Below are 19,678 nucleotides of genomic sequence, written 5' to 3' on the forward strand. Positions count from 1 at the left end.
GCTGGACTATAGCAGCACCGAACTCAATGACAACAAAAATAAACAATCCAGCTAGGAAATAGAAAAGGACCTACATAGTTCTCAAAAAAAAAAAAAAATAAAAATGGTAATAATAATAATAACACGTAAAAGATGATGAACATCTCTAGGCAGCAGGGATATGCAAATCAAAACCACGATCGAGTGTTACCTCTGCCATAAAGGCTGTTATTCAAAAAATAGCTCACAATGTTAGCAGAGATGTAGAGAAATGTTCTTGGTGGGAATCTAGAAACAGACTTGCTATATGATATAACAATCTCACTCCTGAGTATATATGAAAAACACATGAATCGCTGTTTTAAAGAGACTTGCTCTGCCATGTGTGTAGTAAGTACCACAGCCCACAATGGCTAAAATAAGAAATTAACAAGGTCCATCACTGGATGAATGGATGCACACATACACACGCATATACAATGGAATCTCATTCTGCTAGATAAAAATGAAATCATATCATTGGCATCAAAATGACTAGAAATGGGAGATGCCATGTTGAAAGAAATAATCCAGACACAGAAAGTCAAATACTGCATGCTGTCCCTGAAATGTAGAGAGGACATTAGGGACTGATAGAGAAAAAAGAGCAAAATGAAAAGAGAAAGAAATGTCATTTCTGCTACAAGCAGTTTTATCAAATTTTATTTTGAATCTTTTGAAATTGAGAGAAATTATATAGTCTTAAAAAAAATGAAGAACACAAAAGGATGTGTGTATACGTAAGTGATACCCAATCAACTGTTCACATAACACAGATCTAACACTAACATTGCCTCCCAATGTAGGTTACAAATTCAGTCTCATTACATAATTGTCAAAGTGCCTTCAATTTCCATTTGTACGAAATGTCACTTTGACTGCAATAATTTCTATTGATTTTCAGTGGCTACAGCATTAAAACCTAAACCTATTTCTTCGTTTATCTCCAGGATCAGAAATGTGCATAAATCCCACAAATATTCCTAAAATTTGGTAGGATTCTAACTTGAAAGGTTATTGAACAGTTTCTCAAAATCGGTGACTTTAAATAGATGACAGTAAAATAATCCTATTAACAGAAACAAAAAAAGAGCTTCAGAATACACTGCCCAGTAAATTGTGAGGGTAACTCTAAAATGTTATCCAAAATCCTGAAAATGATTATTCAAGGGAGATCATCCTGGCCCAAGAATCAGGAAAAAATTCAAATCCTTATTTTAATACTTGCTAATCATATAGCCCTGAATGTGTAGACAGCTCTCTTACTATTCAATTTTTATACTTATAAAATGAAAATTTGCTAAATTTGATTCCCATCCTATAATGGGTATACCAGTTAAGTCAAAAGCTCATCAGATTTTAAAGCACAGAAAATTCTCATTAAATATTAGATTTTATACTAAAATATCAATCAGAAAAAATCTGAAGTAATTGGTATAATTTTTTTTATACAGGGTCAGAAAGAAAATTCATACAGAAGACACTTGGAATAGAAGTTGGAAGAGTTCTAATGGGCTGTATTTCCATGACTTTCATCTACTTGGTAGTTAATATACTTCTTGACTCTGATCTCCAAAGTTTATTTTGTAGTCTCACCTCTAACCATTCTCCATTTCCTGTGCACCAATGACACAAAACTAAGCCCTAGTTTATAGTCGCATTGAACTTTGTCCAAATAATGACAGTCAAAACTTATTCTGAGATTCACTTGCACATTTGCGTTTCGGGCAGAGTTACTGTCCTTCCTACCGTTGCCTGAGAACATACATTTTGTCCAAGTTGTTTTGCACTACACTATTAGTGTTTAGCACAGTGCCTGGAACACAGACAACACGTGAGATATTTATGAACCAGTAAGTATGCTTGTGCTTTTGGGTGCTTAACACGTATTGTTCCCAGCAAACATTAGTGAACTGTGTCAGTGATAGAGAAAAAGGGATATAGATTAACAAGTGATGAGATCAACTCAACACTCACGGTTGCAGAGAAAAATTCCTCATTCATATTTGCACTGCAGAGTTCGAAACACTCCCAAAAGATTACAAGAAGAAATGGAAATGATTATGGAAATCCAGTGTTAGTTTATATGATATTGTTTTAGATACTATTTGCTTATGCTTTTAAATAGTATTAAACTATATTTATATTATAATTTATAATAAATTCTAAATTTTTCATATTATTTATATTATTGAAGATTAATAATCTATAGAGTTAACTGTTTATGTAATGATATTGTTTTATATAATGTTTGGTTTTTAGGGTGTTTTAGGGTTCAGAATGTAGGCTTCCATTGCATTAAACCACTTAGAATGAATTCAGAGGACTTGCTTATTTCTTACCTACAATGTCAACATTTGCTGTTATTGTCCTAGCTGTGCATGTATAAAGTCAACCACTTCCAAATGGCATTATACTTGAGAAATTAGGTTTAAAAACAACTCCAAAGAATTAATAAGCATTTGTGCTTGTATATATTTGTTGTGCCTTGGACATTATTTAAGTTTCAATAGGGTCAAGAATACAAATTCTTTTTTTTTTTTAATACGGATCTAGCCACCTGTGTTTTCATTTGAAAAGGAAGGTAGATAAAGCGGTAACTAGAAAGAGATCTTCCATCTGCTGCTATACTCCTCAAATGGCCACAACAGATGGGGCTGGGACCAAGCCGAAGCCAGGAGCCAGGAGCTTACCCGAAAGGAAGAGAGACACACGGTGAGAGAAAAAAGACAGAAATGTCCCATATGCTGTTTTACTTCTCCAAACACCTGGGGTAGAACTGGAACTTAAGCCAGGTCGCTGGGCAGGTCATGTGAGTGGCCGTGACATCAGGTTGTAAAATGATGTAAAGGTCGGCCCTGAACCCAGGGACTCTGATAGGGGTGCCTCAAGGGGTATCTTGACTCCTGGAACAATCGCCTACTCCAGGATGATATAGTCTTAATACAGTGACTGATAGATTATAGGAAATCAATACAGACTGAATAAAAACCACAGAAAAAGTTAAATGACTAGTTTGTGAAAGCAGAAGAGCACAGAGCATCTATATGTTTCAGGTTTTAGAAAAATATATGCATATGTTATCTTATTTGAATATATGGGGCAGTAGGGCCAAGAAAATGTAATGGTGGTTAAACAATCCAGTAACCAGCAATGCCTGGTAAACACAGAGCAATGAATTTAAGATCTGTGTAATCAAAACAAAGAAGGCCAAATACTCAAAATCTCCACTGTGCAGATATTAAACCATTGGCAAGCTCACCAGTACACACTATAAAATCAGGACCTCAGATGAATGCATTATTTTTACCTTTTTCATATTCTCTAATGAGTGAAAATGGCTTGGGTCTAGCATTTATCTAGTCATCTATTTAACCATTTATTTGCTCAGTATCCATTAAGGGTTAAAGAAGAGGCTCTAATTACTAAAGGATTAGCAAATAATGTAGATATATGGTTGCCTTCAGGATCTTAAAGACTAAAAACTAATGAAGTCAATTAGATAATCAATAGTACTAAAATGTGATACATGCTACCCTAGAGGCAAAAACACATCACCTATTCCAGTGACGATCAAAATCAGTCCGTACAGGACACTATACCTAACCTGAGAACTAAAAGTAGAAACTTCCCAGGCTAATAAGCATGATAGGATGTTTCTGATAGGAAAGAGCAGATAGCAGTACTAAGAAGATGGTCTTGTGGCTGAAGAGTTAGACTTCCTCAGTACAGGTGAAGAGGGTCTAAAGTCAACTCAAGTCCATCAGGTCATGGAAGCTTGGATGTCACAGGCAGAAATCTTTTGACCTTTCTGTTCTTAGCATCCAAACACTGGAATAATTCATTGTATGCATGAACAGCACTGGCAGCACTCCACAAGCAAAGGCAAGTGAGACCCCTTGAAATGGTTGACCACAGGTCACCAGCTGAGATGTGAAGGAGTCACCAAAAACACTAGCTAGCACATGAGTTCTTTCACTTTGAGTAGGCATACAGGACAGAGGAATAAACTAATAATAATTAAAAATCAAGCTGAGGGACAGGTGGCATTTATTTCAGACATTCTGTAACTCTAGCTTCTGTATGGCTCTATGTATTTGAGCTGAAGAGACACTGTGTAGACACCAGCCTTCAAGTTTAGTTAATGTATTGGCCACCAACCCTTTACCAAAACTTCCAACACATGTGTCAGAAAACAAGCCTCCTAGCAAGACATCCTACAGTTCTACTCAATGCAGGTAACATCAGAACGTCACCATACTGCCCACTCTTAGAGACCCAGAGTTGCCCTAACGTTTCTGAAATAATGACACAAGCACACAACATTTCTGTCTACCATTATCTCTGGTCGACCATTACCTCTGAAGACTTTCCTTATAGAACCAAGAAGTGTGGCATTTTGTGAGGAATTATTTTTCCAAGTTAGTTCACAGTACACCCATAGAATCACACTGGGATCCATGCTTTGCTGAAATAATGCCGAATTTCAGAAAAGTTTCCCTATAGAATAGATTTATAAGCCACATCAGTTCATATGATATTTATTGTGCAGTTTGGATTCAATATCTGCACCTGAACATTAACTATGCACGTAGTTAAGGAGAGGTTTTACCCAGAGAAATCTCTAGAAGAAAACCTGAAACATTAGTTCCGAAGGTACAGGTGAGTCAGCACTGTAGACCTTATCTTACGTTATTCAGATGTTATGTTAAACTATTTTTAACGAAAGATAATTATTTCCTACAACAAAAACAGTCTCTGTGACAACTGTGGCATTCCTTTATTTGTGAAAGAATTCTATGCCAGGTTTAATGGAAAACAGCTGGATCCTCATATTTGCTTATGCATTCAATTGGTTTTGATGTGCTGTTTTCTCTTAAGTATACATAAATATGTTTTCACACAATAAGTAATTACTCTTGAGAGGGCCCTAGATGTACCCTAAGAAAGGACCCTGGAGTCCTCAGAACACACTTCAGAAATGCTGATTGAACCACCATGGACAGGGAGTGTTCATTGAATTTGGCGACCAAACAAATGTTGGCAGAAGAGTCAGAGAGAAACATGACTGTAAAATTTCATTCATGTTAATGTGAAGTGGTTTCTTCTTTATGATAGATATTATCAGCTGGGAAGAAACAGATGCCCCATCTTTGTTCCCTTTATTTAACCTTTTGTTGGCTTCTATGCATACAGCAATGTTCATTAGGTGAAATTTAAGGCATCGTTTCTATATTGCTCTTTCCTCAATATAGTTCTGGTTATTTGTTGACGTTCATAGAGTTGGTAACCCTGTAACATTCTATTGTTACACTGAACCAAAAATTAGAATGACTGATACTCACAAAAATGTATAATACTCAGGAAGGGTTGGTTGAGTTGGAAGATTGGTTTTGAAGATAAATCTTGCTTCTCTGGCAGGCTTTCATACCTAGTTCAGCTTACAATTGATCCTTTCTGAGTAAGCTTTAAAAGGTGACGTGTTACCCAGCTCTTTGCTACTCTGAAATTTTTGACTTTTAGTCCCTTCAATCCTAGCAGCTTGAGGATGGCTGTCAAAAAATATGGATCATAACGGCCCGGTACAGTAGCCTAGCAGCTCAAGTCCTCACCTTATGCACACCAGGATCACATATGGGAGCCGGTTCTAGCCCTGGTAGCCTTGATTCCCATCCAGCTCCCTGATTGTGGCCTGGGAGGGCAGTCAAGGATGGCCCAAGACCTTGAGACGCTCCACCGTGTGGGCAATCTGGAAGAGGCTCCGGGCTCCTGGCTTCACATCAACTTAGCTCCAGGCATTGCAGCCACTGGGGAATGAATCTACAGAACGGAAGATCTTCCTGTCTCTCATCCTCTCTATATATCTGACTTTGCAATAAAAGTAAATCTTTTAAAAATGGATAATAAAGAACTCCTCCAAATGACTTGGGAGCTAGAAATTTTAATACTTTGAAAGCACAGAAAGATTTTTAAATAATATATGTGAAGAAAAAGATTCATAAAAATTAAAAAAACACATTTCTAAAATAGTACAGCCTGTACACCAGTGCTATTACAATTTACTTAAATGCATCTCTACCCCTTATTTTTAGATCCTTTAATAGCATTAAGTACTACTCTATTTAAAGGTGAAAATATTAGTAAAATTCTACTGTAAATGGGCAAACCAAGTGGCTCCAATTGGCCCTACTGGCTACAGAAGAACTAAATGCTTTAACATACTGTACTCAAAATATCTCTGAAAAGTTTGGTTTTACATTTGATTAAATGTATCAAGGCGTATTGTACTAAGAAAATTTCTTCTGACTTTCCACTTTTCTTATCTGTTTAGATCCACTGACTTTTCCTATTTTTTTCATTTTGGATCCTTATGTCTATTTTTTCTAAATGTTCTATTTATCAAATATATAGGAGACGAATAGCTAATATCTATACTAGGAAGTTTTTTTTAAGCATATTTTGCTTATCTGAAAGGCATGGTGACAGAAAGAGAGAAGCCTTCCATTTATTTATTAACTACCCCAAATGACTGCAGCAGAGAGACTGGACCAGCCAGGAGCTTCGTCTAGGTCTATTAGACAGGAAGTAGGGATTCAAGTACTTGTGCCATCATCTCTCACTTGTAGACACTTTGCCAGGGAGCTGGATCAGAAACAGAAAGCCAGGATCTGACTTGTCACTCCAATTTGGATTAGCTGAAGTGCTATGCTGCAGTGGCCGCCCTCTAAGTTTCTTACATTCCCCCTAATATATTTATTTATCTCAAGTAATAATATGCAAATATTCTTGTGGGATTTTAATGCAATAGAGACATTGGCAGGTATTTTGTAATTTTTACAATTGTGGCTAAAAAAAATATAAGACATATCTGTTGATCCATATAGCAGAGGTAAATTTAGGATACAGACAAATCTTACTATATATATTCCTGATTTGCAAGAAATCTTGATAGGTAGCATAAAGGTCACCTAAATAGTCCTCAACTATTTCATGGGAATATTATAGGAATAGTTCTCTACCAAAATTGTTTGAGGTTATAATGGAATTATCCACCAAGAAGAAATAATAAGAAATGTATCACACCAAATACAAGAGCACCTAGCTACCCGAAGCAGTTATTGACAGACGTAACAAGAGAGATAGATGCCAATGCAAAAATAATGGGGGACCTCTACACCCCATTAACATCAACAGACAGATGAAACAGAAACTCAGCAAAGAAGCAACATATCGCACACCAACAATGGAACAAATGGATATATCTGTGTATATTGATATAGATATATAGATATAAACCTTGCAGTCCACAAACACCAATATACATTTTTTTCAACTGTACATGGAATCTTCTCCAGGATTGCCCATATGATGTGTCACAAAACAAGTCTTACCAACTTCAAAAAAAAATTGAGGGCCCAGCACAATAGCCTAGTGGCTAAAGTCTTTGCTTTGAATATACCTGGATTCCATATGGGAGCCGATTCTAATCACTATGACCTGCTTCCCATCCACCTAGGAGGGCAGTTGAGGATAGTCCAAAGCCTTGGGACCCTGCACCCATGTAGGAGACTCAGAAGAGACTCCAGACTCCTGGCTTCGAATCAGCTCAGCTCCAGCCATTGTGGCTAATTGGAGAGTGAATCAACAGACAGAAGATCTTCCTTTCTGTCTCTCCTTCTCTCTGCATGCCTGACTTTCCAATAAAAATAAATAAAGGTTTAAAAAACTGAAACCATATCAAGCATCTTCTCAGACCACCACGGAGTAAAATTAGAGTACAGTAAATCAAAATACCCCCAGGAAAGTTGTAAACTCTTGGAAATTGAACAACACACTACGGAACAATGGGTTAGAGAAGAAATTAAAGAAGAAAATGTTTTAAATCCTTGAAACCAACAAAACTGAATCACAACATAACCAAATCTGTGGGATACTGCCAAGACAATATTAACAGGTAAGTTTATTGCAATTGGTGCCTACCTTAGGAAACAAGAATGACACCTGATAAATGAGCTAAGTAGATACCTGAAGGAGCTAGAAAAACAACAGCAAAATAATCCCAAGAACAACAGAAAAAAAGAGAGAGAGAATCAAAATAAGAAATAAACCAAATAGAGACCAAAAGAACAATACACAAAATCAATGAATCAAAGATTTGGCTCTTCGAGAAAATAAACAGAATCGACACACCCCCGCTGGCCCAACTGAACAAAAAAAAAAAAAAAAAACCCAACTTGAGAACACAAGAATTAATAGTATCAGAGATAAAAAGGGAAACATAACAGATACCTCAGCCATACAGAGAATAATCAGAAATTACTACAAGCAAAGCCCAGATGGCTTCACTGCTAAATTCTGCAAAGCGTTCCAAGTAGAACTGACCCACATTCTTTATAAACTATTCAAAGGGAGGCAATCCTTCCAAACTCTTTCTGTGAAGTCAGTATCACCATAACGCCCAAACCAGAGACACAGCCGAGAAAGAAAGAAAGCCATAGACTGATATTCATGATGAATATAGGCACTGAAATCCTCAACAAAATACTAGCCAACAGAATACAACACAACAGACGCATCATTCACTCAGACCAGGTGGGATTTATCCCTGGCATGCAGGGATGGCTAACATATGCAAATCTATAAATATATACCACATCAAGAAACTGAAGAACAAAAATAATTTGACAGTCTCAATAGATGCAAAGAAAGCATTTGATAAAATCCAACACTCCTTCATGCTAAAAACTCTAAGTAAGATAGGCATAGGAAGAACATTCTGCAAACATAAGCTAAGAAAAGCCCAATGTCAGCATCCTACTGAATGGGGAAAGATTGGAAGTTTTCCTACCAAGATCTGGAACCAGACAAGGAATGCCCACTACTGCCGCAGCTGTTTAACATAGTACTTGAAGTACTCGTAAGACTTATTACACAAGGAAAAGAAATGAAAGGAATTTAAATTGGAAAAGAGGAAAAGAAATTATCTCTGTTTGCAGGTGATGTGATTCTATACATGGGAGAACCAAAAGACTCAATATAGAGACTACTAGAACTTACATGAGAGTTTGGTAAAGTGGCAGGGTATAAATAAATGAATGCAAACCATTGACCCTAGCCTATACAAACAACTCTGAGGTTGAAAATGAACTAATCAGTATGGTACCTTTCAAACTAACAGAGAAGATAATGAAATACCTTGGAATAAACCTAATTAAAGACATGAAGAAAATTACAAAAAAAAAAAAAGAGAGAAGATTTTTTTAAATTGAAGAAATATACCGTGTTCCTGGATGGGCAGAATCAATACCATCAAAATGTACATATTTCCAAGAGCAGTATATGAATTCAATATTATCCCAATCAAAATACCAAGAATACTTTTTTACAGAGCTGGAAAAAATGATACAAAACTTCATTTGGAAATACAAGAGACTGCAAATAGCAAAACTGTCCTGAAGAATAAGAAATTTGCTGGAGGGATCACAATCCTAGGCCTTAGGGCAGATACAAGGCAGTAGTAATCAAAACAGCCTGGTACTGGTACAGAAACAGAGGAGAAGTGCAACAGAGCAGAATAGAAACATCAGAAGGGAATCCACACATGTGCAGCCATCTAATCTTCAAAAACAGAACAGAAAACAACCCAGGGAAGAAAGGTCTCTTCAACAAATGCTGTTGGGACGAATGGATAGCAGCTTGCAGAAGTAAGAAACAGGACCCCCTCCACCACCACCACCATTCACCGTACACATAGATCAAATGGAAATGGTAAAGGATCCAAACCTGCACCCAAGAACCATCAGACTATTAGAAGAAACACTCTACAAGGTACAGGCACAGGCAAGACCTCCTAGAAGAATCACCAAAACAAAGGCAGTCAAGACCAAGCAAACTAATGAGACTGTTGAGCTTATACTGAAATAGGACACACCCATGATAAGGGAAAAATCAAAACATTTCAAAAATTAAAAGTATAAGTCATAATGTCACATGACTTGCTTAAACTACAAAATTAAAAAGGTGACATCTTTCCAATCCTTACCAATATGGTTAAAATTCAAATGACACAGAAAATGTGTATTTCTGCCATTCTGAATTTGCGTGGGATATGTTTCTTTGGAAATACCTTTTCTCTAATTTTCCTGAGTTTACTTGATGATCTGCTTAGGGTTTCCAAGTAATGAAGCTTATAGGAGCAGAGAAGAGTGCTGGCTGCTTGGGCTTGGAGAAGGGAGAAATGGGGAATTGCTCCTAAGCATGGCAAGAAGAGAGATTGCTAAAGATCTGCTGTGCAAGGCTCTATCTAAGGGTATCAACTCCATATTGTACAAATAGGTCTCACCTAACATGTTGTTACAATAAAACAAAATAAAAATGCATAACAGCTTAAGCTGCTATGCCATGCTGGCCACCCTCTAAGTTTTGTAAACTATATAAGATCCCCTTTATATGTTTATTTATCTCAAGTAATAATGTGCAGATAGCATTTATTGTATGTACAGTACTGGTTTCATGTATTTAGCTCATATCTCAGTCTAGATTTCTAGGCTCATCTATTATCGGCCTGAAAGGTGCAAAGACACAGTGGGGGCATTTAGTGAATGAATTATCTGACAGCATGAAGGAATCAGCTACAGCTTTCCTTCTAACCCTGAGTGAAGAAGACACAGTTGGTTATGCAGATATGAGCATGACATTTTGAAAGTAGCAAACAGAGCCAAAAAGGAGAAAATTCTGTACTCTGTCTTTGAGAAAAACATATTACAAAATATCCAGTCAAAAGCGTAGCAGTATCCTACACGCAGACGCTGTCACAGGAACCTCTTGAAGCACTGAGCGACTTCCCTATGCCATGGTGTCAGGCACGGGGGCAATTTCAGAGAGAGAACGGAAAGCAGTAAAAATGATTCTCTGACACTAAAATTAATTATGACAAATTTGACCTCACACAGCTTACAAGTCTAAGGTCATGGAAGTCTTTAAATCTGCCCGGGAAGAAAATGTTCCCCTTAAGTGGGAAAACACTGTATACCTCCAACAACTGGAAAATTCACAACCTGTCCTCCTTTAAAAATCGGTGACCTATAGCGGGACACTGTTTCAAACAGAATATCGGTGTTAGACAAGTTCAACATCAATGAATCTCACTGGAGATAAAGGTTCTCTCACTATAACATTATTTCATATCTTAGCAAGTTATTCTTGACAAAAATCTTCTTTCTCTTTAGTCCCAACTGCATATTATAGCACCTGCTTACTCCTACATATCCTAAAAATATTTTTGTCAAGATTGTGTACAGACAGAGATGACTCCTGTGTTCGTGTTCCCCATTAGACAAATAGCAACACAAAGAAAGGTCTGTTTATTCATTAGCAAAGGGCTACTCTACCTCCAGCATGCACAGAAATGCTCTTAGGATCTTTTTAGTCGGTGTCCCTGCTTCCTGAATTTTCTGAACTTCTAACAAGATGCTAGGTAGTGCATTGTCCATTCAGTTGTATTAACAACGTTAGAAATCAAAGCAGGTAAGTAAAAATGAAATGGTATGAGCCTTCCTATTGTTCCAATCAACATCCTAGTTGAAGAAGATGAGGATGCTCCTGGCATGTTTATTTCTTCTCCTAAAATGGGCTCCACAGATAGGTAAAGGCAGTGCCAGACACAGAACAGCATCTTGAATTCCTCTGTGAGGTAGATTCTCCCACCCCATTTCAGAGTCTACTGAGTCTTCCTGGCTGCCCTAGACCCTGGGGGAGGCTGAGTCCAGTGCACAATGCATAATTAGCTGGGATTTTCCCACAGGTGAACTGCATACAGTCTAAGAAGCTGGCTGGCTGCTGGTAGAGCAGAACTCCTCGACAGAGACCCATGGAAGAGCACCAGTGTGGTGATGTAAGGAGCACAACCTGACCTCGGGAGCATGATTACCTGTTCTATTGTTGGATTGAGAATTGCTTTTAAGTTTTCCTCAGTTGGCATTTGTGCTATGGGACAATGCAATATTGATTTTGCAATGATGGTGGCCAAAGGTCTTGCACAAGTGGATCCATGAATCATCCGGGAGCAGGAGTGAGTATGGCTACCATGAAAACGCTCTCCTGCAAGTCTCTTTTATTGTAACTTCCTGGTGTTCTCTTCTTTCTCTGAAATCACACTGCTGAACTAGGCCCAACATTTAAAAATGCAGTACTTGATCACCATGATATATTTATTATATCTCACTGTTGCTTGTTATTTTCTTGTGCTCTGGATTAGAATCCCCCGGTGCAGCAGAGCCATCCATCAAAGTGCTCTGCTAAGTGCTAGGCAGGCAGGGAATCAGGGAAGAACTGCTGTGATGGACAAGTGGGTCATTTTCTTCCTTCTGAAAATTAGTAGCAAATAGTTGACAACGCAATGGAGACTGAAGTCTCCAAACTTTTTTTTTTTTGAACCTGTAATGGAAAATGCAAGCCTTCTAGAAAATGTTATCTGAAAAATTGAATTAGAACAACCTCAAAAGGAACTTTTCTCTTTAGGAAAGCCAGAATGCCTGAGGTTTCCTTCCCTGGGGACGGAGTACTCTTTCTGAACAGATCTAACAAGCAATGATAGAGTAGCTCGGTGGCTTTGAAAATGCTATGTGAAAATCTCATAAAACACACTGGATAAACAGCATGTGCTTATGCGTGAAGACTCTTCAAAAAAAATCCATGGAAATACCTTCTGTGAAAAACTATGCGTGGATTTCAACTTGTTTGCAACAAAATGTATTCTTCAATTGTACTTTTTTCAAAAAAAGTTTTATTTTTACTAGAAAAGCAGATTTATAGAGAGAAGGAACAACAGAAAAAAACAAAACAAAACAAAAAAACAACTCTGTTCACTGGTTCATTCCCCAAGTGGCGAGAACAGCCAGAGCAGAGCCAATCCGAAGCCAGGAGCTTCTTCTGCATCTCGCATACTGGTACTGGACCCCAAGGCTTTGGGCCGTCCTCCACTGTTTCTCCAAGCCACAAGCAGGGAGCTGGATGGGAAGTGGAGCAGCCAGGATACGAAGCGGCTCGCATATGGGACCCTAGCAATTAGAAGCCAAGGATTTACCACTCAACTACCCTGCCAGGCCCTCCAATTGTACTTTTCCACAAACGTTTTCAAATACCCTCATCTAAGAAACACCAACAGACAGATAGAGGCACAAAAAGCAAAATTACAGTCCCATAAACTCTCAGCCCAACCATTCATGTGTTCAAGGTCTGAGGATGCAATTCATCAAATTTCAAAATATCTTTTAAAAATGCTCTTATAAGCAGACACAGACTTTGTTAATATAACCAATTTTAAATAATACACTATCACATATTTGCCTAGCATTTGCAATGTTTTACATATTATGTGAGTTAGAGATGAGTTAAAGTACACACAGATACATATATGTTACATATGCGAACAATATGCTTTTGATACAAAGAACATGAGAATCTGTGGATTTTGGAACTAAATCCCTATAGATATTGAGGAATGATTATATAACTGTCTATAAGATACATATTTATATATCATATTCTCATATGGAAAATGGTATCAATTCAAAAAGACCAGTGTGTACTCAGCCATATAAGCAAGCCTCTGCCTAAGCCAACAGTAAAACAGGAAAACCAAATATCTGCTTTTGCCCTTCTGCCTTCGTAATTGATTTGTTTCATAGGAAACGTGTACTGTTGGTTTACATGGAGGACAGCTGTAATTAGCAAAGGACAAAAAGCAGCTTCTGTACAACAACTGCAGCAGTGTCTCACAGTAAGTGATGTAAAAGTGTTGGCTATTCTGTTAGTAGCAAACACTAGCATTTTAAACTATGAATATTCCTCTAAAATGTTTTGGCTGTTAATGTTTCATTTTAAATCATATCATTTAAGAATATTAGCTTGAAAGAACATATGGCTCAACACCCTTATTTTGTAAGTAGAAAAAAAAAATCCATAAAGTCAACGTCAAAGAGAAATTTGGCTAATTTTTTTGAGTAATTCATACACATATACACACTGATGTTACTGCAAATAAACCTAGAAAAAAAAAATGGAAACTTCTAAAAAGTATCTTCTTTCAACAAATTTTACTGGACCTAATTCATTGGTTCCTGAAATTATAGCCAATTTGTTCGCTATTTCTAGTTTTTTTTTTAAGTCCTTTCCTAATCAAATACAAATGAAAAACAAGCAAAAGATTAAAAGTTAAAAAATAAGGTCAGTATAGCTGGAAAACCAGTGTAATTAACCTTGCAGATTCTCAAAAGCCAAACACAAATATTTCAAAGTTGAAATCTAAGATGACATATCCCAAGGCTCCATGGGGTGTCGGGATACAAGTATATCTGCACAATATTCAAATATTTACCTGCTGCACAAATGCAGGCAAATCATATGCATCTTCTAAAACATGTAGCATTTCTTTATGGTTAAATTATTCAAAATCTTTACTTCTAGCTGTCAAAAGCATTTTCAATTACCTGAATATTTACTATATTTTCAAAATCATTTTGACAGTACAGATCTAAGCCCTCATGTGTGACAACACAATGAGGATTCTGATGATTGGATTTCATTCCTTCAGTGTAATTTCTGAGGAGATGATCCATTGAAGTCTAGAAATCAGTTTCTAAAAATCTGCAGCTACATTTCAGCACTCGTTTACTTCTTTAGTATAACATCATCCTGATTATTACTGGCACGCTATTCAGGGTTTTCCTTTTGGAAAACTTAAATAAATTGAAATGAGACTAACCATAAAGAATTGATATGCCCTTCCTAAAGTATCCATTAGATATCTTATTTGGAAAATATGAACCAAATGAGCAAAGCACAGGTTTAATTTTGTTTCATTAGATTCAGAGGAAACGAACATGAATTAATTAGTGTTGACTACAACTTGCTTCATTGCTATCTTGCCAACACAAAGATCTCCTACAGTGCCAAGATAAGAGACTTGCTCAGGAGGACCAGAGAAATTGAATTGAGTTGGTGCAATTATTACAGTAATCATTGCTCCGAAGAGTTTTAATTGAAAGGGGATTTTTGCATTTTGGAGTAATAATATCCGTCAATATCTGAGGCAAAACATGTAATTTTGTTTTAATGGTATGGTTTTATGTTAAGTGGATTCAAACTAATTATTATGGCATATTTACTGTGATTATTCATATAGGCAGTATCGTAACAGGACAAACAGGGACTTCTGGAGCATAACCCAGCCACACTGCTTCACAGCGGTCAAGTGCCGGTGAGTTGGGAAGAATTCTTGGCTAGGATTAAGTGGCTATTTATGTGGTGAGGGAAAGACTTTATATAAAAAAAATAAAGTACTTCCAAAATGTTTATTATGCCTCTATGCATTTAAAATTGGACACTTCTCATTGCTAAAACAGCAGTTACATATGTGTTGAAGTTTTTTTTTTAACACTCTGAATAATTCTCTCTATATTTCAACGTAAGTCATCATAATGTTAGTAAATTTATTTCCCCGCAGCATTCCTGGAAAAGCAAAATGTACATATCAATGGGAAGCAGCAAAATACAAACTCCCCTCAATGATAAACATGCGTTAGTGTTCCTGGTACACAAGAACATTCACACATCACGGTGACTGCTAACGCTTGTGATGACCTCATAACTCTCCCAGCAGAGTGATGTAATTCAGTCCTTACCCCGTCTAGTGTTCCCTGCAACACATGTAGCCACAATGCAGATTGAACGGCATAGTCTGTGTGCCACTTAACCATTCTCCTATTTAACCACTGTGCAAACAAAGTCACATGTTGCTGTATCATAATCGGGATATATTCTGAGGAATTCATCATTAGACAATACATCATTGTGCTAGCATCAGTGTACCCTCAGCACTTAGATGGCATAGCCTGTTACACACCTGGGCTGGAATGGGCCTTGGTACCACACTCACTCTGTGGTTGACAAAAACTTTCTTCTACAGTACACGGTAGTATTTGCCAACACATGAACAAACCTTGGGGAGATAAGGAAGAACCCCATGATTTTGCCCCTGCTCTTGATGCCTGCATACATTACCTGGAAATAGTTACATAGTAAACATTTCCATAATGAGAGATGATTTCAGTTTGGGAAGTTGTCAGTGAAGAATTAAACGGTAGGTAGGTATGGAAATTCTATAGGCAGAGAAATGGAAGAATGTTGAGAGATGGGAAGTATAGAAGAGGTAGAGGGGACCTGGATGTGTTGTGGAACATTAACTAGAAACAGATCTCCATTGGGGGAGTGACAAGATCGGAGGATATGGTGCAGAGCTTGGTGGCGGAATGGCACGATCAATAGGCAATGGTCATCTTTTGTATACGTATTTTTCAATTTTCTTTGATTTATACATAATTTTATTTTACTGACAAGCTTATTGATATACATTTGTCTGCCTAAATATATGCATGCTGAGTCATACTAATGTAAGGAATTATGTTTGATTTATTATTGAGTTTTCATTCTATTTCAGAAACATTTTTGTCAACATGAAACTACATTCTCATTGGGATGAAATATTTATCACTAATGATTTGATCTTTGCTGTGATTGAGCTCTGTGAATCTAATATTCTTTCTCATAGTTTATTATCACCATTATATTCATGAACATTTCATATAAACAATTTTAAGACCGTAATGATAATTCTCATACTATCACCACATGCCCCTACCCTCAATCTTCCTTCCTTTTATTTTTTTTTAATCTGTATGTATTCATAAAAGACCATGTAATCCACAGGCATGGCCACTTCCCAAAATGAACCTTTAATAGAGGCAAGTTCTTGCTAAGACAGACTGAGCTTTCCAGTTACTGAGATTTGTTAAGGCAAGATTTCAAGAAGTCAAGGAGTGAATTTCCAACCCTAATTTCCCTAAAGGAAAATAGCATAGACTGTACCTGACTTCCACAAAATTAAGATGCTTATGAGAGGATCCAATGATTCCAGGTAATTAAACTAGAAGGAATGTGGAATGATCTGGATTGGTACTTGGATGACATTAGGGCACTTCCACCATCACATCACATCACCCCCATTGCTATCAAATGCCAAGTGTCACCATCAAAGCTCCTACAATTTAACATTTGGATAATAGCCAATCTCATGAAAGCATTTATGTTTATGGATGCTAATACTGAAAAATTTTTTTGGACAAAGTTTCTAAAAATAGTAAAAGATGAGATGATTATAGACAAAATTTATTTCCACACCTGGATACACTTAAGAACTGTTAAAAGAGCAGGAAAACATTTTATTTTTCTGCTTTGGAAGAAAAATTTGCATATTTCTAGAAATTCTAATTCAAGGAAGAACTATATATATATTACAATAAGTTAATATAATTTGCTAACATTATAAACTAAGATTTACATTTTAAAAATAAAACATACTTTAGAAGAATATATTATTTTAGAGGACACAAATTTGAGAGAAAATCAGAGCTTTCCCTCTTATCTTACTCTCCCTAATTCACCCAATCCGTCCCCTTTTCCTTAACCATTGTTAAGTTAGTTACAGCTGACACTGCATAATCACTTAAAGTCCAGGGATTCGATTTTGCCATTGTACGCGCATTCTGCCATTGTACACACATTCTGCTATAATGCATGCATTGTATGTACCCATCTTTGCGGTATTTGTTCTGTCCTAAAAATCCTGTTTACCCACCATATACATCCTCCCCAACTGCTAGCAAGCACATATCTATTTCTTGATACTACTGAATAGTCTAGAATGTCATATTCTTGGAATCATTCTGTATGTCGGCTTTTCAAAATGATTTCATTTGGTAATACACACCTAATTTCTTCAGCACCTCAATACATGATTTAACTTCATATTTAGTGGCTAGTCTGTTCTCTAGGTACACTATTGTTTTATCCATTCAACCAGTAAAGAACGTCTTAGCTGTTTCCTAGTTTTGATGCTCATGAGTAAAACGGCCATGTGAACTGCATGTTTTTGTGTGGTTACAAGATTTGAAAACTTTGGGGACAAATATGGAGGCATTCACTTGCTGGTCATTTTTACTTGGGAAGAGCATTCCTGGCTTCCCAAGAAGCTGTCAACTTGCCTTCCAAAGTGAATATCCCATCTTGCATTCCTACCAGCAATAACTGTTTGTGGTTCCACATCCTGTCCAGCATTTGTTATTGCCCACATTCTCTATTTGGGACATTCTTTTCATCTTGTTGCTGTTTCAATTGGTATGTCCTTGTTTTCAAACCATAGGGAACATCATTTCCTACGCTTATTTTCCATTTGTATCTCTCCTTTGTTGATGGATTTGTTCATTGCTAGGTCTATTTTTAAACTAAATATATATATTTAGTTTTGTGAGTGTCTGCCTTATCTGGAATAGCAATCCTTTATCAGCTATGTTTTATGCAAATATAACCTCTCCATCAGACCTGTAGCTCCCTTCCCTTGATACTGTCCTTGATAGAGATGCTTTTCATTTTAATGAAGCCAAGCCTTTCCAGTATTTCTTTCAAGGATCCTTCCATTTGTGTTGTAGTATTGAAAATGTGATTGCCATATCCAAGGTCACCAAGGTTTCTTTCCAAATTGTCTCAAAGGAGGCTTAGAGTTTTGAGTTTTGTATTTTGCTATATATAAATTTTGACCTCACCTTTTAAAAGGGTGTTAAATCAGGCTGGCATGATAGTTCAATTTGTTAATCCTCCACCTACAGTGCTGGCATTCCATACGGACACCAGTTTGTGTCCTGGTTGTTCTATTTTCCATCCTGCTCCCTGCTTAGGGCCTGGGAATGCAGCCTTGGGAACCTTGCTACTGTGTGGGAGACCCAGAGGAAGTTCCTGGCTCGTGGCTTTGGATCAGCTCAGCTCTGGCTGTTGCAGCCATTTTAGGAGTAAAGCAGCAGGTGGGTGATCTTTCTGTCTCTCTTTCTCCTTATAAATCTGCCTTTTCAATAAAAATAAATAAATGTATTTTGTAAAAAAAAAAAAGCATGTAAAATCTATACATAAGTATTTTGCATGTCATGTCTAGCTTTTCTAGTATCATTTGCTAAACAGGCCAGAGTATTTCAATGACTGAGTGGTTAATATTTTATGATCTCAGAAAGTACATTTATTGGTGACTCCAATTTTCTCCACAATACTTTCACCCTCAACAGAGAATTGCTTCTTCGTTCATAGTAGGAAAGATATTTACATCTTCTTCTCTAGTAATTAGCTCTTTAAGCAAATGAATCATTCTTAGACACTTGCTTCCCACATGTTTGTTAAGCAAATTTCACATCCATTCTTAAGATAGAAATCCACTCTTCCACACACAGAGCCAGAGTAGGTAGCTGCAGAGAGTTGTCATTCTCTATCATCGCTCTTGTTAAAAGGGGTCAAAGGTTTTGATTCTCTGTGGGGGCAATGCATCAGCGGAGGGAAGCAAGAGCAGATCTGAGTCCCCTGAATTCCCTGGTACAGGACAGACAGATGGCTTACTGCCCGCCTCCCACGTCACCCCCATTCATCCTGCCCGTCACTTCTCTGTGACTGTTGGCCATCTCCAGAGCATCCAAGTTAACTTCTCAATGCAGCATCTGTGCTCTGCTGACAACATTATGACAAACAGGCAGCCTCACTGGATAGCCCCTCATGCCTAGCCCTT

This window comes from Ochotona curzoniae, unplaced genomic scaffold (genome assembly GCF_017591425.1).
Source record: "Ochotona curzoniae isolate NIBS_2020 unplaced genomic scaffold, NIBS_Ocur_1.0 contig_66, whole genome shotgun sequence".
NCBI lineage: Eukaryota > Metazoa > Chordata > Mammalia > Lagomorpha > Ochotonidae > Ochotona > Ochotona curzoniae.